We start from the raw sequence: 10,601 nt of genomic DNA, 5'->3' as shown, positions 1-10,601 counted from the left end.
AAAAAATACAAAAATTAGCCAGGTGTGGTGGCATGTGCCTATAGTCCCAGCTACTTGGGGGATTGAGGTCAGAGGACTGCTTGAGCTTGGGAGTTCAAGGCTGCAGTGAGCTGTGGTACCACCAGTGCAAATCCCTGTCTCAATAAATAGATAAATAAAATAAATAAGAATTTAAAAATTAAAAAGTTGAACTCATAGAAGCAGAGTAGAATGGTGGTTATCAGAGGCTGGGGTGTGAAGGAAGTGAAGAGATGTTGATGAAAGGTTACAAACTTTTATTTATAAGATGAACAAGTTCTGGGCATCTAATTTACAACATAGTGTAACTTGCTGTATCATTTACTTGAAATTTGATGAGGGAACAGAATTTAAATGACCTCACCCCACCACACACACACACAGTGGTAAATATGGATGATGACAGGTATGTTAATTTGATTGTGATGATCATTATATAATGTATATGTATATCAAATCATGTATATATTAAGTATATACAATTTTTATTTGTAAATTTGTAAATTAAATTTTTTAATTAAAAATATTTACTGCTGCAAGCTCAAAAGACTAAAAGGAAAAATAAAATGGATGCTGTGTCTCAGACGTCTCCCGTTTCTTCATTTACCTGTAGCTTTGCTCACACTTCTTGCCTCTCCCTGCAAGGGACTCATAGCTGGTCCACAGCCACTTGGGAGCACCCTTGAGTTAGGGCCAATCTGTTCTTCCTCCTGACAGGTGCTTCAGATCCCAGCCAGCAAGGATCATTTTCAGAAACTTTCACTTTCATATCTATCCAGAGCTGGAAACTGGGCATGTCCTTCCAAACAGTTGGCAGGAAGCTGGTTCCCAACCGCTAAAAAGCAATAAAACCAAGGCCACTTCTGCAGAAGAAGGCTTCTAACAGCACAGGATTCAAGCAGCAGTGTTTGTAAGTGTGGCTGGATCAGCAGCACATCAAAAAGCTTATACACCATGATCAAGTGGGCTTCATCCCTGGGATGCAAGGCTGGTTCAACATACGCAAATCAATAAATGTAATCCAGCATATAAACAGAACCAAAGACAAAAACCACATGATTATCTCAATAGATGCAGAAAAGGCCTTTGACAAAATTCAACAACCTTCAGGCTAAAAACTCTCAATAAATTAGGTATTGATGGGACGTATCTCAAAATAATAAGAGCTATCTATGACAAACCCACAGCCAATATCATACTGAATGGGCAAAAACTGGAAGCATTCCCTTTGAAAACTGGCACAAGACAGGGATGCCCTCTCTCACCACTCCTATTCAACATAGTGCTGGAAGTTCTGGCCAGGGCAATCAGGCAGGAGAAGGAAATAAAGGGTATTCGATTAGGAAAAGAGGAAGTCAAATTGTCCCTGTTTGCAGATGACATGATTGTATATCTAGAAAACCCCATTGTCTCAGCCCAAAATCTCCTTAAGCTGATTAGCAACTTCAGCAAAGTCTCAGGATACAAAATCAATGTACAAAAATCACAAGCATTCTTGTACACCAATCACAGACAAACAGAGAGCCAAATCATGAGTGAACTCCCATTCACAATTGCTTCAAAGAGAATAAAATACCTAGGAATCCAACTTACAAGGGATGTGAAGGACCTCTTCAAGGAGAACTACAAACCACTGCTCAATGAAATAAAAGAGGATACAAACAAATGGAAGAACATTCCATGCTCATGGGTTGGAAGAATCAATGTCATGAAAATGGCCATACTGCCCAAGGTAATTTATAGATTCAATGCCATCCCCATCAAGCTACCAATGACTTTCTTCACAGAATTGGAAAAAACTACTTTAAAGTTCATATGGAACCAAAAAAGAGCCCGCATCACCAAGTCAATCCTAAGCCAAAAGAACAAAGCTGGAGGCATCACACTACCTGACTTCAAACTATACTACAAGGCTACAGTAACCAAAACAGCATGGTACTGGTACCACAACAGAGACATAGATCAATGGAACAGAACAGAGCCCTCAGAAATAATGCTGCATATCTACAACTATCTGATCTTTGACAAACCTGACAAAAACAAGAAATGGGGAAAGGATTCCCTATTTAATAAATGGTGCTGGGAAAACTGGCTAGCCATATGTAGAAAGCTGAAACAGGATCCCTTCCTTACACCCTATACAAAAATTAATTCAAGATGGATTAAAGACTTAAATGTTAGACCTAAAACCATTAAAATCCTACAAGAAAACCTAGGCAATACCATTCAGGACATAGGTGTGGGCAAGGACTTCATGTCTAAAACACCAAGAGCAATGGCAACAAAAGCCAAAATTGACAAATGGGATCTAATTAAACTAAAGAGCTTCTGCACAGCAAAAGAAACTACCATCAGAGTGAACAGGCAACCTACAGAATGGGAGAAAATTTTTGCAACCTACTCATCTGACAAAGGGCTAATATCCAGAATCTACAATGAACTCAAACAAATTTACAAGAAAAAAACAAACAACCCCATCAAAAAGTGGGCAAAGGACATGAACAGACACTTCTCAAAAGAAGACATTTATGCAGCCAAAAAACACATGAAGAAATGCTCATCATCACTGGCCATCAGAGAAATGCAAATCAAAACATCAATAAGATACCATCTCACACCAGTTAGAATGGCGATCATTAAAAAGTCAGGAAACAACAGGTGCTGGAGAGGATGTGGAGAAATAGGAACACTTTTACACTGTTGGTGGGACTGTAAACTAGTTCAACCATTGTGGAAGTCAGTGTGGCGATTCCTCAGGGATCTAGAACTAGAAATACCATTTGACCCAGCCATCCCATTACTGGGTATATACCCAAAGGTATAAATCATGCTGCTATAAAGACACATGCACACGTATGTTTATTGCAGCACTATTCACAATAGCAAAGACTTGGAACCAACCCAAATGTCCAACAACGATAGACTGGATTAAGAAAATGTGGCACATATACACCATGGAATACTATGCAGCCATAAAAAATGATGAGTTCATGTCCTTTGTAGGGACATGTATGAAACTGGAAAACATCATTCTCAGTACAAACCAAGCTTTCATCATAGGTGGGACGAAATGAGAATCATGGTCAAAAAAGGGGAAATCACATTTCGGGACTTTGTGTGATCAGTATTTCAGAGTTCCCCTGTACTCTCATCAAATTCCCTTAGGACCTCCCTGCACACCTCACCTTTTGTGACTGAGTCACTGGCCTGCAGAACCAGAAAACAAAGAAGGTGAATTCAGGACAGTTATATCCAAAAATGCTGCTGGGCTGAGCCAAGACAAAGATTGGAGGACACATTTGCAGAGGAATATGATTGTGTTTTTTTGCGTCTTTGTTTGTTTGTTTTTGTGTGAGACAGAGTCTCTCTCTGTTACCCAGGCTAGAGTGCAGTGGCACAATCTTGGCTCACCGCAGCCTCCACCTCCCGGGTTCAAGCGACTCTCCTGCCTCAGCCTCCCAAGTAGCCAGGATTACAGGCATGCGCCACCATGCCTGGGTAATTTTTGTATTTTTAGTGGAGAGAGGGCTTCGCCATGTTGGCCAGGCTGATCTCAAACTCCTGACCTCAAGTGATCCACCTGCCTCGGCCTCCCAAAGTGCTGGAATTACAGGCATGAGCTACAGCGCCTGGCCCTGATTGTGTACTTTTGGCTGTCTTTTAAAGTGTTTAGGATTTCCATTTTTTCCCCTTAATCTATAATGAGAACATGGAGTCATTTGGAGAAAATCTGAATGTAGAATCCTTCTAGATGGGGACAGCTTTCTTCCAGTCATTCATAGTCATTTCAACCAAATCCCATTTCAATGATTTTTTTTTTTTTTTAGCAATTCTCCCTTTTTGAGAAATTCCAAGATATCTAATATGGATCTTTCTTCTTTTCTCCTTATCTTTAAAAAAAATTAACAGACATTTTAGAGCAGTTTTAGGTTTACAGAAACACTGAACAGTTTCTACATACCTCCTCTTCCCAGGCACAGTTGCCTCTACTATGAACATCGTACAATGTTAGTTATTACAAATTAGTGTGCTACATTTATTACAACTGACGGATCAATATTGACACATTATTATTAACTCAGGTTCATAATATATATTAGGGTTCATTCTGTGTGTTGTACAGTTCTATGAGTTTTGACAAATGCATAATGTCATGTACAATATCAGAATCGTTTCACTGCCCTAAAAGTTCCCTGTGCTCCACCTATTCATCCCTCCTTCCCTTCTAATCCCTGGCAACCACTGATCTTTTTACTGTCTCTATAGTTTTATCTTTTCCCGATTATTGTCAGGGTGCATGGCTCATGCCTGTAATCTCAGCACTGTGGGAGGCCGAGGCGGGTGGATCACCTGAGGTCAGAAGTTCGAGACCAGCCTGGCCAACATTGGAGAAACCCTGTCTCTACTAAAAAATACAAAAATTAGCAGGGCGTGGTGGCACGTGCCTGTAGTCCCAGCTACTCGGGAGGCCGAGGCATGAGAATCACTCAAACCCAGGAGGCAGAGGTTGCATTGAGCCAAGATCACGCCACTGCACTCCAGCCTGGGCCACAGAGCCAGACTCTGTCTCAAAATATATATTATATATATATAATATATAGTTACAGAGTCGCACAATATGTATCACTTTCAGATTGGCTTCTTACATTTAGCAATATGAATTTAAGTTTCCTCCATGTCTTTATGTCTTTTTTGTTTTTGTCTTGTTTTTCTTTTTTTTTTTTGAGACAAAGTCTCACTCTGTTGCCCAGGCTGGAGTGCAGTGGCACAATCTCAGCTCACTGCAAGTTCCGCCTCCCGAGTTCAACAATTTTCCTGCTCAGCCTCCCGAGTAGCTGGGACTACAGGCACTCGCCACCACACCTGGCTAATTTTTTTTTATTTTTAGTAGAGATGGGCTTTCACCATCTTGGCCAGTTTTTTTAGTAGAGACAGGGTTTCATCATCTTAGCCAGGCTGATCTCAAACTCCTGACCTCGTGATCCGCCCACCTGGGCCTCCCAAAATGCTGGGATTACAGGCGTGAGCCACCGCGCCCAGCCTTGTTTTGTCTTGTTTTTCGATTTTTGAGATGGGGGTCTCACTGTTTTTCCCAGGCTGGTTACAAACCTCCATGTTTTTTCCTGGCTTGATGCCTCATATCCCCCCCCCTCCCCATTTTTTTATTGCGGTAAAATACACACAACATAAAATTTACCCCTGTAACTTTTTTTTTTTTTTTTTTTTTTAGGTGGAGTCTTGTTCTGTCACCCAGGCTGGAGTACAATGGCATGATCTCGGCTCACTGCAACCTCCACCTCCCGGGTTCAAGCGATTCTCATGCCTTAGCCTCCAGAATAGCTGGGATTACAGGCATGCACCACCACACCCAGCTAATTTTTGTATTTTTAGTAGAGACATTGGCCATGTTGGCCAGGCTGGTCTCAAACTCCTAACCTCAGGTGATCTACCCACCTTGGCCTTCCAAAATGCTGGTATTACAGGCACGAGCCACCATGCCCAGCCCACTGTAACCGTTTTTAAGTGTACATTTTAGTGATATTAAATACATTCATAATGTTCTGGTACCATCACCAGTATTCAGCTCCAAAACCCTTTTCATCTTGTAAAACAGAAACTCTATATCCATTAAGTAATAAAATTCTCCTTCCTCCTTGTTTTTTAGAGATGTGGTCTCATTTTGTCCCCTAGGCTAGAGCACAGTGGCACAATCACAGCTCACCGCAGCCTCGAACTCCTGGGTTCAAGGGATCCTTCTGCCTTAGCCTTCCAAGTAGCTGGGATTACAGGTGTGAGCCGCTACACCTGGCTTGTTTTTCTGACAGGTTCTTGAAGGGAATCCATTAAAGCCTAATTAATCAGAGGTATCCCAGGAGTGAGCTTTCCTTCACCCTTTTGTATAAAGCTTCTCTTTGCTTTGTGAAGATCTCAGTGGCTATTGTTACAATGTGAATCAGGTTTCACTCTTAGGCAGTGGGTTCAGGAATAGAAAAAACACCAACTTGCTCAGACACGTGTATCAAATGGCAAGATGATCTCACCAAGCACTGTCCTCCTCAGAATTTATTTTGGGTGCAACACACATTAAGGACATAGTGGTAAACCAGGCTTCGAAGCCATCTGTGTGAGAGATTTGCCAGAGGCATGAAGACATTGTATCCCCAGTGTCTCTGAAAAGGAGAGCTCTTTGCCTTCCATCACAGGCATAGGCAAGTACCCTGCAAATCGCTTCCCACTCAACACAATAGTTCTTGTTGCTATTTTATTTGTGAGCTACGTCATACACGCAGAGGAGTAAAGAAAACATATATGTGTCGTTCAATTGTCAGTTTAAAGTGAACACCCATATAACCACCACCAGGTCTAGAATAGTATTCAGCCTCCTCCCAGCAGCCCTTGTGTGTCCCCCTATTCCATCCCCTTCCCTCCCCCAGAGTGGCCACTATCCTAACTTGTGGAAACCATTTTCTTTCTTTCCTCTTTAGTGTTACAACTAAGTGTGCTCCATAAACAAGCATCAGTTTGTGAATGTCGTATAAATGGAATTAGACCGGGTGTGGAGGTTCACATCTGTAATCTCAGCACTTTGGGAGTCCGAGGCAGGTGGATCACCTGAGGTCAGGAGTTCGAGACCAGCCTGGCCAATGTGGTAAAACCCTGTCGCTACTGAAAATACAAAAAAATTAGCTGGGCATGGTGGCAGGCACCTGTAATCTCAGCTAGTCAGGAGGTTGAGGCAGGAGAGTTGCTTGAACACTGTGGTGGTTGCAGTGAGCCGAAATCACACCACTACATGCCAGCCTGGGCAACAGAGGAAGACCCTGTCTCAAAAAAAAAAAAAAAAAAAGAAAGAAAAAGAAAAAGGAATGATATTGTATGTATTCTTTGTGACTTGTTTCTTCCTCACAATTGTTCTTAGACAAGATGTGAAGAGGCCTTTTTGGTGCCTCCTGATGTTTTCCGGGTTGGTGGATTCAGGAGTATGCTGTCTTCACAAACATTTCTGGCCTCAAAGTCACACTGAGCAGCTTGGGCCTCCTAGCTCAGCCACTTACTAACTGTGTGACCTTTCTTGTCCTCCTTTGTAAAATCAGAACAAATTATTCCTGTAGATATGAGCACCTCAAGAGCAGCAGTGTTCCTCGTTTGCCATTCTGTTCTCAAGAACTCGCAGTGCCTGGTGCCTAATGAATCCTGAGTGAACACAAGAGACATGGTGAGATCACGTATGTAACGGCCTAATACCACCCCTGATTTATAGCAACTGCTCAATACATGGGAGCCAGTCTTATTATTGCCACAGTGTTATTTATTTGAATATGGGAGGCAGCCTCTCGGATGGACGCCAAGGAGTCCGACCTCCTGGTATTCTTGTGTTTGTACATCCCTAGACTGTACACCGGATATATTCACTCACTCCTAAGAAATAGAATGCAGCAGAAGGGATGGAATGTCACTTCCAAAATTATAAAAGACCATGGCTTTTATTTTGGGTCCTCTTTCTCACCGAGGTCTCTTGGATTGCTCACCCTGGAGGAAGCCAGCTGCCATGTCATGAGGCAGCCCTGTGGGGAGGCTCATGTGATGAGGTGACCAAGTCCTGTAGACAACCACAAATGTGAGCTTGGGAGTGGATTCTCCATCCATTTGAGTCTTTGGATGGGGCTGCGGTCCAGGCTGACAGCTTGACTGCCACCTTATGAAAGACCGTCAGCCAGAGGCACCCAGCTAAGCCATGCCTGGATTCCTGACCCACAGAAACCGTGAAATAACAAATGTTTGTTGTTTTCCACGACTGCATTTTGTGGCAATTAGTTACACAGCAATAGATAACTAATGCAGTGCCTTTTCTTGGGTGAAAGAGGGCTGACAATTTTTAGAGCCTGTGGCAGACAAGGAGATGCACTGTTCAGACCCCCATTTAAGGGTAGGCTCACTGCCCAGCTGCAAAGAGTTCAGTTCACTAACAGCCTTCAAGTCCAGCTCAGCTTTCCAGCTGAGATCATGCTCTTCTTGGGATATTCTCCCGAGTCAATGACTGGGCAAGGGGGTGGAACAACGGCCTAGCCATCTCTGCTCAATGCTGGACCCCTCCAATGGGTAGTTTTTGCTTTAGAGCTTCCTGTTTGGCTGGTAGACACTTTGACAGGTCTCCTTCCATGGGTGTTGCTCCCCAATAAACCTTTCTATTTTCCATCTCCATCATAGCTTCTGCTTCCAGAGAATCCATTCTGTAATGAAATATCTACTACACAGAAACTCAAGCTTTCAGCCAGGTGCAGAGGTTCTCACCTGTAATCCCAGCACTTTTGGAGGCCAAGGCAGGAGGATCTCTTGAGCTCAGGAGTTCAAGACCAGCCTGGGCAACATAGCAAGACCCTGTCTCTGTGACACACACACACACACACACACACACACACACACACACAAATTAGCTGGGCATGGTGGTGCATGTCTGTAGTCCTAACTATTGGGAGACTGAGGCAGGAGAATCACCTGAGCCTGTGAGTTCTAGGCCACAGTGAACCATTATCATACTTCTACTCCAACCTGGGCAACAGAGAGAGAGCCTGTCTCTAACAAACAAACAATCAAATAAAGCCTCAAGCTTTGTAGCCAACCCAGACCTGAGTCCAAATACAGACTCTGCCCCTTGCTAGCTCTGTGACCCTGGGCAAATTACTTAACTTTTCTGAGCCTTGATTTTCTCACATGTAAAATGGATGACAAATAATGTAGGAGCTGAAATGGGATACACATAGTGTAAAACAGAGTTCCCAGCTTCTAGTAATAGTTAAAGGATACTTTTTTTTTTTTGAGATGGAGTCTCACTCTGTCACCCAGCCTGGAGTGCAGTGGCATGATCTCAGCTCACTGCAACTTCTGCCTCCTGGGGTCAAGTGATTCTCGTGCCTCAGCCTCCTAAGTAGCTGAGATTACAGGTATGCACCACCATGCCTGGCTAATTTTTGTGTTTTTAGTAGAGATGGGGTCTCACCAGGTTGGCCAGGCTGGTCTCGAACTCCTGACCTCAAGTGATCCACCTGCCTCGGCCTCCCAAAGTGCTGGGATTACAGGTGTGAGCCACTGCGCCCGGCCAGGAGAACTATTATCTATCCACAGACTACACACCAACTAGTCTCTTTACATTTTCCATAAAATGTTACTGGCAATTGATTCAATACATTTCCTATTATATCTATAGTAGACCTTTGACATTTGTGAGGATCATATCCTTTACCTTTATGAAAACTCAAGCTACCAAACACCACTGTAGCACATATTGTCACATATGAAACAAAATAAAGTACAACTGAAAATTACACATTACTCTGGTGTGTGTGTGTGTGTGTGTGTGTGTGTGTGTGTGTTTCAAGACAGGGTCTCACTCTGTCACTCAGCACCCAGGCTAGAGTACAGTGGCATGATCAGAGCTCACTGTGGCCTCGAACTCCTGGGCTCAGACAAGTCTTCCATCTCAGCCTCCCAAGTAGCTAGAACCACAAGTGCACATCACCACACCTGGCTAATTTTTATTTTATTTATTTTTTTTATTTTTATTTTTATTTTATTTATTTATTTTTTTTGAGATGGAGTCTCGCTCTGTCGCCCAGGCTGGAGTGCATTGGCGCAATCTCGGCTCACTGCAAGCTCCGCCTCCCGCGTTCACACCATTCTCCTGCCTCAGCCTCTCCGAGTAGCTGCCACCACACCCAGCTAATTTTTTGTATTTTTAGTAGAGACGGGGTTTCACCGTGGTCTCGATCTCCTGACCTCGTGATCCGCCCGCCTCGGCCTCCCAAAGTGCTGGGATTACAAGCGTGAGCCACCGCGCCCGGCTTATTTTATTTTTATTTTCGTAGAGACAGGGCCTCGTTATGTTGCCCAGGCTGGTCTTGAACTCTTGGGCTCAAGTGAGACTCTTGCCTCAGTGCTAAGGGCTGGGATTTAACAGGCGTGAGCCCCTGTGCCCGGCCTTCACTACTCTTTTAGATCCTTAACAGTTCTACAAGTAAGGAACTAAAGCTGTATAAAGCTATTAAAAATAAATATGGCTTCAGTAATGCCAAAGCAATTTGGAGGATTGCTTCTCTTGTTGGCACTGAACCTTACCACATCAGAGGGCTGAGCCACTGCTGAATGCCACCCTTTTAATAAACCCAGACATCTGAAATTTAACAGGTCAAAACCTGTTTCTCCTACAGGCTGTGTCACCTTGATAGATAATTCCAAGCCAGAAAACAGGAAGCCATCAGTGATAGCTCCCTCTTATCCCTTACCTCCAATCCAACATCATGTCTTACTTACCTATTTGCTTTCCTTCAAAATGGCCTAAATCCCCTCACCCCTTTCCATCCTCACTGGTACCACCCCAGCTTCTTCTCTTTCAAGAGCCTGCTCACGTGCTCTCCTCTAGTTTATTCTCCACGATACAGCCAGATAGCTCTTTTTAAAATGCAAACAATGATGAATTTCCATAATTCCCCATGCATTTGGAATAACCGCTATACTCTATCTGTGCAAGCTACCCCCAGCCCTTCTCCACAATCTGACCTGCACTCCCCCAGCATTCCCTTCCAGGA

The sequence above is a fragment of the Hylobates moloch genome, unplaced genomic scaffold (assembly GCF_009828535.3).
Source record: "Hylobates moloch isolate HMO894 unplaced genomic scaffold, HMol_V3 SCAFFOLD_10, whole genome shotgun sequence".
Lineage (NCBI taxonomy): Eukaryota > Metazoa > Chordata > Mammalia > Primates > Hylobatidae > Hylobates > Hylobates moloch.
Note: the sequence above shows the minus strand (reverse complement) of the source record.